The sequence below is a fragment of the Zonotrichia leucophrys genome, chromosome 3 (genome assembly GCF_028769735.1).
Source record: "Zonotrichia leucophrys gambelii isolate GWCS_2022_RI chromosome 3, RI_Zleu_2.0, whole genome shotgun sequence".
Lineage (NCBI taxonomy): Eukaryota > Metazoa > Chordata > Aves > Passeriformes > Passerellidae > Zonotrichia > Zonotrichia leucophrys.
In genome coordinates, this window is record NC_088172.1 from 111,766,773 (window position 1) to 111,780,842 (window position 14,070).

Sequence of the window (14,070 nt, forward strand, 5' to 3'; positions counted from 1 at the left end):
CCCAGACCCTTCTGCAGAACCTCAGGGAATTCTGCTCCTGTTCCCTGGCTCACAGCATTCCTTGGGAATTCACCAGGGAGCTCATGGGTCACTGAGAGCAGCTGAGAGGAGAAATAAAATCAAAAGCTGCTTCCCGTTCAGCAGGATGTAAAGCGTCTTACAAATTTGTTCTGAGCAAAAGATGTAAGCACTACACAAAACTGATTGATTGGCATCTTCCAACCATCCCAGTTTTACAGGAAGGAAAGGGCACAGCCTTGCTCAGCCATTCCCATAACCCCACGCTACCAGGGAATCTATTTGAGAACATATGTCTTGATAGTCTCCAAAGATGATCTTGGGAGACAGGAAAAATTAATCATCTTGTGCTGGTCTGCCTTCAACTATTTCATAGCTCTGACTGAAATAAAATCTGAGCATGGGAACAAGAAATGCCAGCAACATACAAAAACTCAAACTGGAAACATAAAAAAATTATTTTAAAAAAGGCATTGAACACCAACAAGTTAAACACAATAAAAGAATGAAAGGAAGGAGGAAAGGGTGCTTATTGCTGACCCTTCAGTCATGTAGTGCTGGAGTTTGGGGTTTTTTTGGAAGAGAATATATTCTAGTACATATATTCCAATACAATATATTCCAACACAATATATTCCAATGTATTCCAGGACCTTCTGCTGGTTTTCCACAGCAGGGGTAGTTCTTTGTAAAATGCTCTGAGGTCCTCAAAATGAAGGCCAAAACAATTGAATAATAGAACTTCCAATCCAAAACTCTCCAACTTTGAATTGCCGAGACAATGTATTAACCCCTCACAGGGGCTTCACCACGAGGGAATCAGCATGGGGTAATCTGGAATAAAAGGTTCTGGGAGAAATGGGAACCCCTTGCCAGCATTTTCTCCCATATCCAGACCCAGCAGCAGCACAGGGATCCTGAGTCCCTCAGCACATTTGTGCTATGGGATGAGGGGCTCAGAGCCTCAGCAGAAAGGCAGTGCCACTTTGTGCCGTGGGATGAGGGGCTCAGAGCCTCAGCAGAAAGGCAGAGCCACTTTGTGCTGTATGAGGGCAGCCAGCAGCAAGAAAGGCAGAGCCACTTTGTGCTGTGGGATGAGGGGCTCAGAGCCTCAGCAGAAAGGCAGTGCCACTTTGTGCCGTGGGATGAGGGGCTCAGAAGAAAGGCAGAGCCACTTTGTGCCATGGGATGAGGGGCTCAGAGCCTCAGCAGAAAGGCAGTGCCACTTTGTGCCATGGGATGAGGGGCTCAGAAGAAAGGCAGTGCCACTTTGTGCCATGGGATGAGGGGCTCAGAGCCTCAGAAGAAAGGCAGTGCCACTTTGTGCCATGGGATGAGGGGCTCAGAGCCTCAGCAGAAAGGCAGTGCCACTTTGTGCCATGGGATGAGGGGCTCAGCAGAAAGGCAGTGCCACTCTGTGCCATGGGATGAGGGGCTCAGAGCCTCAGCAGAAAGGCAGTGCCACTTTGTGCCATGGGATGAGGGGCTCAGAAGAAAGGCAGTGCCACTCTGTGCCATGGGATGAGGGGCTCAGAGCCTCAGCAGAAAGGCAGAGCGACTTTGTGCCATGGGATGAGGGGCTCAGCAGAAAGGCAGTGCCACTCTGTGCTGTGGGATGAGGGGCTCAGAGCCTCAGAAGAAAGGCAGTGCCACAGCAGCAGACTGCAGCCATCAGCCTGTGCCAGTCTGAAGGCCAAACACGTAACCCTGACTAAAGCCAGAGGCCAGGGAACAGCCCCAGAGCTCTGCTCCGCTTGCAGGGGGAAGTGTCACGAGCAGCACTGGTGCCACTGACCTACTTATCCCCACAAAAGGGCCACAGAAAAAGGCAACAGCCCCAGCTCCCACAGTGCCAAAGTCCCTCTGGAAAATGCACTGTAAGGAACATAAAGGAGTTATAAGGAGCACAGAACAGGTGGGACCTTCCAAGATTGCTCCAGTTTTCTCAGAAAGAGCTGCTATTTTTGCCACTGTGTTACACAAGGGCAGAGCTGGAGCAAGGCAGCGTTTAGGAAATCCCATTTGCACCTCTGCCTTCCAACAGCAGCTTCTGTCCAATATTCTCCCTAAAGCTAAAACCCTTCTGTAATCTTTCCAGGAGGAAAGGGCAGACAGGCTTCATTTTTTCAGGATGAAAGCTCGCAAAGCTGCAGGAGTGTTTTAAAAAATGGAAATTCCCACTTGCCAATCCAAACACAAACCCACAGACAGGGACGTGGGAATGCTGAGGAGGAAGAGCCCACACAGAGTTCCACAGCTCCAGCCACAGCCATCACCTCAGGGATCCATGGAGTCAGGAAAAAAAGAGCAAAAGAGCCTAAACTCATCCACTTGGCAACTCAGGAACACACCAGATACAAACAGGACACCGGGATGAGCAAAAATCACCACAGAGCCCAAGAATCCTTTCAGGATACCTGGTGAGGTCTCAATCAAATCTGGAGTTATGGCTTTATTTTGAGTCATGGCCAGAAATTCAGTCCTGAAGGAAACCTTGCAAACAGAAAAAAGGTAAAAGAGAACTCCACAGTAACTGAGACAAGGCAACACTGACTAATTTAATTAATTAATCAGTTTAAAAGTGCAGCCAGCAGGACCAGGGCAGTGATGGTCCCTCTGTCCCTGGCACTGCTGAGGCACCTCCAGCCCTGGGGACACTTCTGAGCCCCTCACAGGGACATTGAGGGCTGGAGGGTGTCCAGGGAAGGGAACAGAGCTGGGGAAGGGGCTGGAGCACCAGGAGGGGCTGAGAAAGGAGCTCAGCCTGGAGAAAAGGAGGCTCAGGAGGGCCCTTGTGGCTCTGCACAACTCCTGACAGAAGTCAGGATTTCTCCCAGGGAAGAAGGGAGTTACAAGCACAAGAGTGGGAGCCCAGCAGGTGTCTTGTTTCATTTTCAAGGAAAGAACTTCAGAAAACTCTTCCAATAAAAGTTTCCTGAACAGCAGCCATGGCTTCTGAATCAACACTCGGGGAGCAGATTCCTCCTCTCTCCCAGCTGATGGTGTGATGGCTTCTTCCTTGCCAAACACCTGCTCACCAGAAAGTGAAGCCGAGCACTTTCCAGCCCAAAACAGACTCTGCAAACATGTGAGCCCACCATGCAAATGAGCCATTTGTTCAGGCTCCACACACAGCCCAGCCCTGCTTCCCTGAGCCTGCATGGATCTGCCATGGGCAGCGAGGCACAGCCTTGGTGGCTTGTGGGGGTCACTGAGCCAGGCCTTGGTGGCTCCTGGGGGTCACTGAGCCAGGCCTTGGTGGTTTGTGGGGGTCACTGAGCCAGGCCTTGGTGGCTCCTGGGGGTCACCGAGCCAGGCCTTGGTGGCTCCTGGGGGTCACTGAGCCAGGCCTTGGTGGCTCCTGGGGGTCACTGAACCAGGCCTTGGTGGCTCATGGGGGTCACCGAGCCAGGCCTTGGTGGCTCATGGCGGTCACTGAACCAGGCCTTGGTGGCTCATGGGGGTCACTGAGCCAGGCCTTGGTGGCTTGTGGGGGTCACTGAGCCAGGCCTTGGTGGTCCATGAGGGTCACTGAGCCAGGCCTTGGTGGCTCATGGGGGTCACTGAGACAGGCCTTGGGGTCTCACAGGGGTCACTCCAAATTAGACATGGCCTTGGTGGCTCATGGGGGTCACTAAGCCAGGCCTTGGTAGCTCGTGGGAGTCACTGAGCCAGGCCTTGGTGGTTCATGGGGGTCACTGAGCCAGGCCTTGTGGCTTGTGGAGGTCACTGAGCCAGGCCTTGGTGGCTCCTGGGGATCACTGAGCCAGGCCTTGGTGGCTTATGAGGGTCACTGTGCCAGGCCTTGTGGCTCATGGGGGTCACTGAGCCTGGCCTTGGGGTCTCACAGGGGTCACTCCAAGTTAGACATGGCCTTGGTGGCTCATGGGGGTCACTAAGCCTGGCCTTGGTGATTTGTGGGGGTAACTGAGCCAGGCCTTGGTGGCTCATGGGGGTCACTGAGCCAGGCCTTGGTGGCTCCTGGGGGTCACTGAGCCAGGCCTTGGTGGCTTGTGGGGGTCACTGAGCCAGGCCTTGGTGGCTCCTGGGGGTCACTGAGTCAGGCCTTGGGGTCTCATAGGGGTCACTCCAAGTTAGACATAGCCTTGGTGGCTCATGGGGGTCACTCCAAGTTAGACATGGCCTTGGTGGCTCATGGGGGTCACTGAGCCAGGCCTTGGTGGCTCATGGGAGTCACTCCAATTCAGGGAGACACAGCCTTGGTGGCTTTGGGGGTCACTCCACGTCGGGGAGACATGGCCTTGGTGGCCCGTGGGAGTCACTGAGCCAGGCCTTGGTGGCTTGTGGGGATCACTCCAACTTAGGGAGACACAGTCTTGGTGGCTTTGGGGGTCACTGCAAGTTAGGGAGACATGACCTTGGTGGCCCATGGAGATCATTCTGAGCCAGGCCTTAGTGGCCCATGGGGGTCACTCCAAGTTAGGGAGACATGGCCTTGGTGATTCATGGGGATCATTCCAAATTAGGGAAGCACAGCCTTGGTGGCTCATGGGGATCGCTCTGATTCAGAAAGCATGCCCTTGGTGGCTTATGGGGATCACTCCAACTTAGGGAGACACAGCCTTGGTGGCTCATAGGGATCACTCTGAGCCAGGCCTTGGTGGCTCGTGGGGGTCACTCCAACTTAGGGAGACACGGCCTTGGTGGCCCATGGCAGTCACTCCAAGCCAGGGAGGCAGAACTTGAACCCTGAGAGCTTCACTCAGTCCTGGATTCTTCTAAACCCTCGTGCCTCATCCCATCCCAAAGGCAGAGTCACCACACAGAACAAGCACTACAGAGAGTGCTCATGCAATAAACACTGCCAGAGCCTCCATCCCTGATCTCCTGGAGATGTGACACTCTGGTGATGCTTGGCAGGAGTGCTCCAAGGTGCCACCAAGCCAGGCAGGGACAGGTGGCTCTGCCATTGCCGCCCTGCTGCCTTTAATTCCAACGCTCCATTGCCCACGGCACGGGGGGAGCTCCTGTCTGATTTCAGTTTGTGCCACACACTTCACACAGCACAGACTTCTCCAAAGGCTCTGCTGGGCTTCACACCATCCCAGAATCATTAAGGTTGGAAAAGTTTTCCAAGAGTCCAACTATCAACCAGCATCACCACTAAACCGTGTCCTCAAGTGCCACATCCACACAGAATCACAGAATCACAGAATGATGAGATTGGAAGAGACCTCTAAGATCATCGAGTCCAACCATCAACCATCATCACCAGGGTCACCACTAAACTGTGTCCTCAAGTGCCACATCCACACAGAACCCCAGAATCACAGAATAATGAGGTTGGAAGAGACCTCTAAGATCATCGAGTCCAACCATTGCCCTAACACCTCAACTAGAGCATAGCACCAAGTGCCATGTCCAGTCTTTTTCTAAACACATCCAGAGATGGTGATTCTACCACCTCCCTGGGAAGAGCATTCCAGTGCTTTATTATTCTTTCTGTGAAAAACTTTTTCCTAATATCCAATCTATACCTTCCTTGGCATAGCTTCAGACTGTGTCCTCTGGTTCTGTCAGTGCTGCCCGGTGACAGAACAAGGACACACATTTTTGGTGACACCACCCCTGCTCTGAGCAGCTGTTCCAATGCTTTACAACCCTTTCCATTATTTTTTCCCTCCTCATATCTAACCTAAACATCCCCTGGTGCAGCTTGAGGCCGTTTTCCTTGCACTAAAACATAACCTGGGAAACTTCACAGAAGTAAAAGTTTTGAGGATGGTGGGAATTGGATCAGCTGGGGGTGCTCACCTGGAGAGAAGAAGGATCCAGGGAGAGCTCAGGGCCTAAAGGGGCTCCAGGAGAGCTGGAGAGGGACTGGGGACAAGGGATGGAGGGACAGGACACAGGGAATGGCTTCCCACTGCCAGAGGGCAGGGATGGATGGGATATTGGGAAGGAATTGTTCCCTGTGAGGGTGGGGAGGCCCTGGAATAGAATTCCCAGAGAAGCTGTGGCTGCCCCTGGATCCCTGGAGTGTCCAAGGCCAGGTTGGAAGGCTTGGAGCACCCTGGGATAGTGGAAGGTGCCCTGGCCATGGCAGGGGTTTGAAATGAGATCTTTCAGGTCCCTTCCCACCCCAACCATTCCATGATCCTGTCACAAACAAAGCAGTTTGCTCTTTCAGCTGCATTTTTTTTCTGCAGTATGGCTGCAACAAGAAACAGACACACACAAAAGGCAACTCAAAGGCACTTAGCTGACCTAAATAATGGTAATTTCCTGGAAATTTCACTTAACTACTTGGGAGTTTGCAATACTTCAAGCAATCAACACACGGCACTCCACAGATAAAAGCTGAGGGTTTCACTTCCCCATCTGAAACATCTCTGAGAAGCACCAGCTGTGCAAAGAGAAGAACCACAACACTGAAAACCTCAGATCTCCTTTTGATTTCTTGTTGCTTCTAGAAGGAGGCACTTGCAGCCTGCAGAAGCTGTGAAGAAGCACTAAAGAAATAAAACCAGTTCCTTGCTTCCACTGTCCCAGCCCACAGAGTCCCACATCCTCAGAATGAGACATCCCAGCCAGGAAAGGTGCACATGAATTTAAAAGCTCAGCATCCCTTACAGATCTGGATTAAACATTAAAAGGTAATGTTTTGTTCAAAAAAAGTGAAATTGAAATGGGAATTTCACAGTCACAGCAGACAGGAGAAAAATATCTATTTTATTACACTTTCATGTATTAGCCTCAACTGTGCCTGCTTCTGCCAAGATGAGATGTTTGACATGCCTCAAATATGAATACCTAAGAAGTTTCAATATTTGTCTTGGATTTCTCCTAAAAAAAAACCCCAAAAAAGAAACAAACCAGTTTTTGTAAAGTCTGAAATTGTAGCCATGGGATGAAGAAATAGAGTTAGTGAGGCATCACCTAAGGCAGCCTATTGCTTTTGAATTTCTTTGCTCACCAAGAGAGAGCAGCCTCATTCTCTTTCCCCATAAAGCTTAAACCACGTGGGATTGCATTTTGTAAATTATTTAATGGATTAAAACCACATAAATTGGGAAATATACAGCCAATTCTCTCGCTTTTGGTGCTGATTTTAGCATCTTGTGCTGAGGGAGCACTTGGATGTGCAGATTTCCATCTGCACTGCTGCCCCAGCCACCCTGAGCCACCTCATCACCAGAAATTTGAGTTTTTTGCTGAAATAATTTGGATTTCCAATGGTTTAATTTCATATTAAGGCCTGGGCATGTTGGCAGAGGAGGGAATTTGGCATGTTAGGATAAAGACCAATCATAGAAAGGTCCTGTGTTGTGACAAAATAAAGTTTTGAGGTTCCAGACAGGGCTACAGAGAAAGCCTCTGACACTTTAACACTTTTATAGTCAAATCAGACAAGAAAAATTAGAAAAGGTACAACCCTGCCATGGGAAAACCAATTATTATCAGCAAATTTCATGCCAATATTAGTGTGAATAGAGATGGTCCCAAGAATGTGGTCCATGTGTCCCTCACCTGGAAGGGCTCAGTTCCCTCACAGAGAGGTGACACAAGGAACAATCAGAGGTTAAGTGAATGGGACAGGGACTAAACCCAGGGGCTGTAGCCATAATAGTGAGTTAAACCAAGCCAGAGTGGACCCAAACAGTCCAAGATAAGGATCAGGAAATGGCACAGGCTGGGGAATGTCCTAAAAGGGAGCTGGGACCAGGGTGCTCTGATTTTGGAGTTGGAAATTTAACTGTGGGATCGTGTCCAGGGTATGCCAGGGGACAGGGCAGGAATGTCACAGCTTGGCTGACAGTGACATCCAGAGCTGCTCCCAGAGTCCAGGGAAGGGCCTGAGGATGGGACAATGAGCAGGTAAAGGTTTCTTTGGGGAAAACCCTCCAGGAAAACCCTCCAATGCCCCTGCTCATGGACTTATAGCAGGAACACACCAAATCCTCAGAAGAGAAGATGTGAAGTGGCTTCACCTCCTCCCCAAGGGCAGCAATTGCTCCCCATGGCATCAGAGACATCCAGGGGCTGCCTGGCACCCTCTGATCCCACCACGAGATCAAAGAGCCCTCACTGCAAAGGTCCTGCCAGAGCCACCACCAGGGACTAAAACACTTTATCCTGGAAAAGATCTGAGAAATCTCCTCCTTTGAGCACTTCTGGAGATACTTCAAGCTCTCTCTGTTCTGCATATTCCAGCATCACCCTGAGACACCTCAGCTCCAAGGGAAGCAACTTTGGGCTTCCAGTGAGCCAAAAAATCCTCCTGGCTTAAAGAAAGAAAGAGAAGAGAAGAGAAGAGAAGAGAAGAGAAGAAGAGAAGAGAAGAGAAGAGAAGAGAAGAGAAGAGAAGAGAAGAGAAGAGAAGGAAAGAGAAGAGAAGAGAGAGAAGAGAAGAGAAGAGAGAGAGAGAAGAGAAGAGAAGAGAAAAGAGAGGAGAAGAGAAGAGAAGAGAAGAGAAGAAGAGAAGAGAAGAGAAGAGAAGAGAAAGAGAGAAGAGAAGAGAGAGAGAAGAGAAGAGAGGAGAGAAGAGAAGAGAAGAGAGGAGGGAGAGAGGGAGGAGAGAGGAGGAAGAAGAAGAAGGAGGAGAAGGAGAAGGAGGAAGGAGAAGGAGGAAGGAAGGAAGAAGGAAGGAAGGAAGGAAGGAAGGAGGAAGAGAAGGAAGGAGGAAGGAAGGAAGGAAGGAGGGAAGGAGGAAGGAAGGAAGGAAGGAAGGAAGGAAGGAAGGAAGGAAGGAAGGAAGGAAGGAAGGAAGGAAGGAAGGAAGGAAGGAAGGAAGGAAGGAAGGAAGGAAGGGAGGGAAGGAAGGAGGAAGGAAGGAAGGAAGGGAGGAAGGAAGGAGGAGGGAAGGAAGGGGAGGAGGAGAAGGGAGGAAGGAGGAAGGGAGGAAGGAGGAAGGAGGAGGAGGAAGGAAGGAGAAGGAGGAGAAGGAGAAGGAAGGAGAAGAAGGAAGAAGAAGGGAAAGAAGGAGAAAGGAAGGAAAGGAAGGGAAAGAAGGAAAGAAGAGAAAGAAAGAGAGAGAAAGAAAGAAGAAGAAAAGAAAGAAAAGAAAGAAGAAGAAGAAGAAAGGAAGAGAAAAGAAAAGAAAGACATGAAGCCAATGCTTTTTTTCTTCCCCAAACCTCTCTGAAACCAAGACAAGACTAAGAAGTGCTAAGAGCCAGCACAAAGTCCATCCCTTATCAGTACAGATAACCAAGGGGGCCTTACAGGAGAGCTGGAAAATGACATTTTACACAGACATGGAGTGACAGGACAAGGGGGACAGGCTTTGGGCTGAGAGAGGGCAGATTCCAATGGGATATTGGGGAGGAATTCTTGGCTGTGAGGGTGGGCAGGCCCTGGCACAGAATTCCCAGGGAAGCTGTGGCTGCCCCCGGATCCCTGGGAATGTCCAAGGCCAGGCTGGATGGGGCTTGCAGCAAGCAGGGACAGTGGAAGGTGGAGCAGGATGAACTTTTAGGTTCCTTCCACCCCAAACCAGTCTGGGATTTTACGATTATCCACTGTGCTGAATTCTGTAATCCCTGATGCCAATCATAGCCAAATATCAGGCAGGCAAAATCCAAGCTTTTGAAACAGTCACCACATTTAAGCTTGGTAATTTATTACAATTAAACTGCAGTAGTGCAATTCAAGTGGAAAGGATGATACTCAAGGTAAAATAGCCAAGGTCTAATGTTAAGAGGGGCTTCCACAGAGAGAAATTGTGTTTAATCTGTGCTTGAGAGCAGAGGCAGGTCCCTCTCTCCTGCTCTCACTTCTCCAACGCCATCTGCTCGAGTTCAGCTCAGTGCAAGTGTTCCTCCCCTTGCAGGAACTGGAGAAGGAACAAGATTTAAAAGTCAATACCTACAGAAAAGAACAGCAGCTCGAGATGAGGAAATTGCCTTAAATTTCATTTCTCCCAAGTACCTGCAAAAGCAGCAGCACACCCCTTCACTCGAGCACTTCTTTTCCCTCTTTATCTCTGTTTATTGATTTTACAAGGAAAATCAGCACCAGGGCTTTTGCAGGAAGGATGAATTATGTGTGTGGATTCAAGAGGTTTAAAGCAGACTTGCACTGAAATCTGAGAATCAAATTGGGAGCAAGATTTTTCAGCCTTTATTACATCCACAAGGAAGAAGCATTTTCCATAGGAAAACAGATCCGTGAAAAGCTGCCCAAGCTTTCATTTGGATTCTCCTTAAAACCTTTACATTGCACAGAAATGTTGTTTTCATTAGAGATTTCAGAAAGAATAAAATGAAAAACAAAACCTGACATTTCCTACAAGCATCCAGGGAGCTTTTCTTCTTTACTACTTTACTGTGCCAGAAAAAACCAAAACACTGCTTGCTTTAAAATAAATTTTCAATTAAAACTGCTCTGCGAGACTCAAGCATTTGATTTCTCAGGGAAGGCAGATTTTCCTTGGGGATGGGGTGGATTTGCTGGGCACAACACACACGAGCCCAGGGTCAGTGACAAACAGGGCCCAGAAATGGGGAATAAATCAAAGTAAATCAGAATCCCTTTGAAAACAGCAAGAATCCTTGGGTCCTACCCCAGCTCTGACTTCACTTAGTGAAAATTACTCTATTTTTAAGTAAAAAGATATTAGTCCAAGTCAATTAGTCCAACAATACAAAACCCCTATTTGCAGAAGTGACCTTCTTTCCAATTACCTTAATTTTACCTCTGGAAGTAAATTAAGACAAACCTTCAGGCAAATTTCATTCAGAGCAAGAACTAAATTTCATAAACTTCAAACAATCAAACCTGAGAAGCTGAATTCTCATTAATTTGCCTGTGTATCCAAATGCAGATGAGCCATGAACCTCCCAGCACCCTCAGCCCAACTTTCTGCTCCCAGACTGATGCTGCCCTTCCTGTCAATAATTGTTTTTTTTACCAATTAACCTCCCAGATGGTTGCATTTCCAGAGCTGAGAGTGTTGAGCTGTCTAAAACTCCCAGATCCTGGGAGTGGGAAGCATTACAAGATGCTTCAGGCCATTAAACGTGTGTTGAGTGCTGGAGCCCAGAGCCAGGCATCAAACGAGATAAAAACCTCCAACAAAAGATTTCCAGAGGAGGTTTCTGTTAAAATAAAGTAAAAGATGGGAGGCTGGGGAGTTTGAAATATTAAGGAGTGAGAAATCTGTTTTCCAAGTTCGTTTTAGTGTGTTGACTCTGCTAAGTGAAAAGGGCTGCTTAAAGGGAGTGGATGGAATCAATCATAGCAGTTCAGGGAAAAACGGCCCAGAGGTGGGGGGGGATAATTCAATCGGCTTCAAAAATGCCACTTTGCTCAAAATAAAGAGAAAAGGCCACTGGGGCAGGCAGGCAGTGAAGAGGTGTGACTAGGGATGGATTTCTGAAGACCAGCTAAAGTTCCTGAGACTTCCTTTCCTTTCCTTTTCCTTTGCCTTTCCTTTCTTTTCCTTGAATTTCCTTGAAATTTCCTTTCTTTGAAATTTCCCTTTCCTTTCCTTTCCTTTCCTTTCCTTTCCTTTCCTTTCCTTTCCTTTCCTTTCCTTTCCTTTCCTTTCCTTTCCTTTCCTTTCCTTTCCTTTCCTTTCCTTTCCTTTCCTTTCCTTTCCTTTCCTTTCCTTTCCTTTCCTTTCCTTGAAATTTCCTTTCCTTGAAATTTCCTTTCCTTGAAATTTCCTTTCCTTTCCTTGAAATTTCCTTTCCTTTCCTTGAAATTTCCTTTCCTTGAAATTTCCTTGAAATTTCCTTTCCTTTCCTTGAAATTTCCTTTCCTTGAAATTTCCCATTTTCCTTTCCCATTTTCCTTTCCCATTTTCCTTCCCCTTCCCTTCCCCTTCCCTTCCCTTTCCTTCCCCTTCCCTTCCCTTCCTTCCCTTCCCTTCCCTTCCCTTCCTTCCCTTCCCTTCCTTCCTTCCTTCCTTCCCTTCCCTTCCCTTCCTTCCCTTCCCTTTCCTTTCTCCTTCTTAATCCCTTCCCTTCCCTTCCCTTCCCTTCCCTTCCCTTCCCTTTCTCCAGCCCCAGAAAAGGCTTCCAATGAGACAAAGGGAGAGAAAGGAAAAATCTCTCAAGTGCTGTAATGAAGGAATATGTAAGGAAACAAATGATGACAAACTCGCTTGCTGATCTGATCACCTCTGCTCCAGGAACAGGAGAGCCCCAGAGTGAACAGAAGCTAAAAAAGGAACGTGCACTGATGGCTTGGGGTATTTGGAGAGAGAGGGAATATCTGCCAATGGCACACAAGGCTGTGCTTCTGTGACACCGTTACAATTTCACAGATGTCATTCTGAGCTTTCTTCAGGGGATGAAGCTCTGCTGGAACATCACAAAGTCCCTGAAGGGAGGGAGTGGGAGCCCCATTTTTCAGCAGTAACAGCACAGGATGGCACAGCTGGAGAAGCAGCTTGGTTCCCAGGCCAGGGGCAGAACTCAGTCACTGCCCTGGATGCTCACCCTGCTCCACTCATCCGCAGCTGGGAGGGTCAGGGGGCACAGAGCTGCTCACACCCGGAGCTCAGGGTCACAGAAACAAGCTCTGCTCAAATACTTGCTCTGTTTGCTTTCTGTGAAAAACGCCAATCACTCCTTTTTAAAATTTTAACAGTTTCGTAGTAATAAAATGGTTAGAAAATAGGAATACAATTAGAGTAATAATAATTTGAGTAATTTGGATTAGGACAATATGAGACAAGAGACAAAGAGTTATGGATGTCTGGGTACCTTTTCTGGGCAGCACAAGCCCAAAAAGGACACACCTTAACAAAGGATTAACCCTTAAAAACAACAGCCTGTTGCATATTCATACACCTCATCCATGATGCATCAATTCCATTCAAACACAGGATTCTGTCTGCTCATCCTCAGCTTCTTCCTCTGAATCCTGACAGCGCCTTCGAGGTGGGAAGAAGTTCATTTCTTCTGATAAGAGGGCAATAAATTCTTTATCTCTGAAAGATTCAGGTGTCCTGTGGCTGCTATCTCACTGCGAGTCCTTTCTTTAAAAAAGTATCCTACATAGCACAGTTTCTATTTGAACATTTTTTATAACCTAAAACTCTATTTACCACACTACTTAAGAGAATGAATCCAGCATTACTTTCTAACACAACACATACAATATTCATTTGAATATTTGCAAAAAGCCAATCATAAAATCCATGCATTTTTCACACTTTCTTTTCCTCTTCCAGGTCTCTCCTCACAGCCACTTGTCCTCAGAGCAGCTGTGGCTGCCCCTGGACCCCTGGAAGTGTCCAAGGCCAGTTTGGACGGGGCTTGAAGCACCCTGGGATAGTGGGAGGTGTCCCTGCCCATGGCAGGGGTGGCACTGGATGGGCTTTAAGGTCCCTTCCAACCCAAACCATTCCAGGTTTCTCTGATTCCCCCACCCAGGGTTGCTGGGCAGGAAAATCCAACTTGCTTCAACACCTGCACTGCCACAGGCATCAGACAGGAAAGAGGAAGGGAAAACCCAACCCTTCCAAAACAGGGAAGCAAAACTGACTTCCAAATATCAGGTAACATTTCCTGACTGTGAAAAATGTGTGTATTTTATGATTGGCTTTTCACAAACATGCAAATGAATATTATGTGTGTTGTGTTAGAAAGTAATGCTGGATTCATTCTCTTAAGTAGTGTGGTAAATAGAGTTTTGGGTTATAAAAAATGTTAAAATAGAAACTGTGCTATGTGAGATACTTTTTTTAAAGAAAGGACTCACAGCAGAGAGCAGCCACAGGACACCTGAATCTTTCAGAGATAAAGAATTTATTGCTCCATTATCAGAAGAAATGAACTTCTTCCCGCCTCAAAGGCATTGTCAGGATTCAGAGGAAGAAGTTGAGGATGACCAGACAGAATCCTGTGTTTGAATGGAATTGATGCATCATGGATGAGGTGTATGCATATGCAACAGGTTATTGTTTTTAAGGGTTAATCCTTTGTTAACAGGTGTCCTTTTTCAGGCTTGAAAAAGGTACCCGGACATCCATAACTCTTTGTCTCTGTTGCCTCATATTGTCCTAATTCAAATTGTCCAAATTATTATTACTCTACTGTATTACTATTTTTATAACCATTTTATTACTATGAAACTTTT

At 47.8% G+C, this 14,070-nt stretch overlaps 1 protein-coding gene across 8 annotated transcripts in view; it reads right to left on the bottom strand.

Moving 5' to 3' along the window:
* EXTL3 (exostosin like glycosyltransferase 3) overlaps window positions 1-14,070 on the bottom strand; it is a 158,534-nt gene that overhangs the window by 78,087 nt on the left and 66,377 nt on the right. The window lies entirely within an intron of this gene.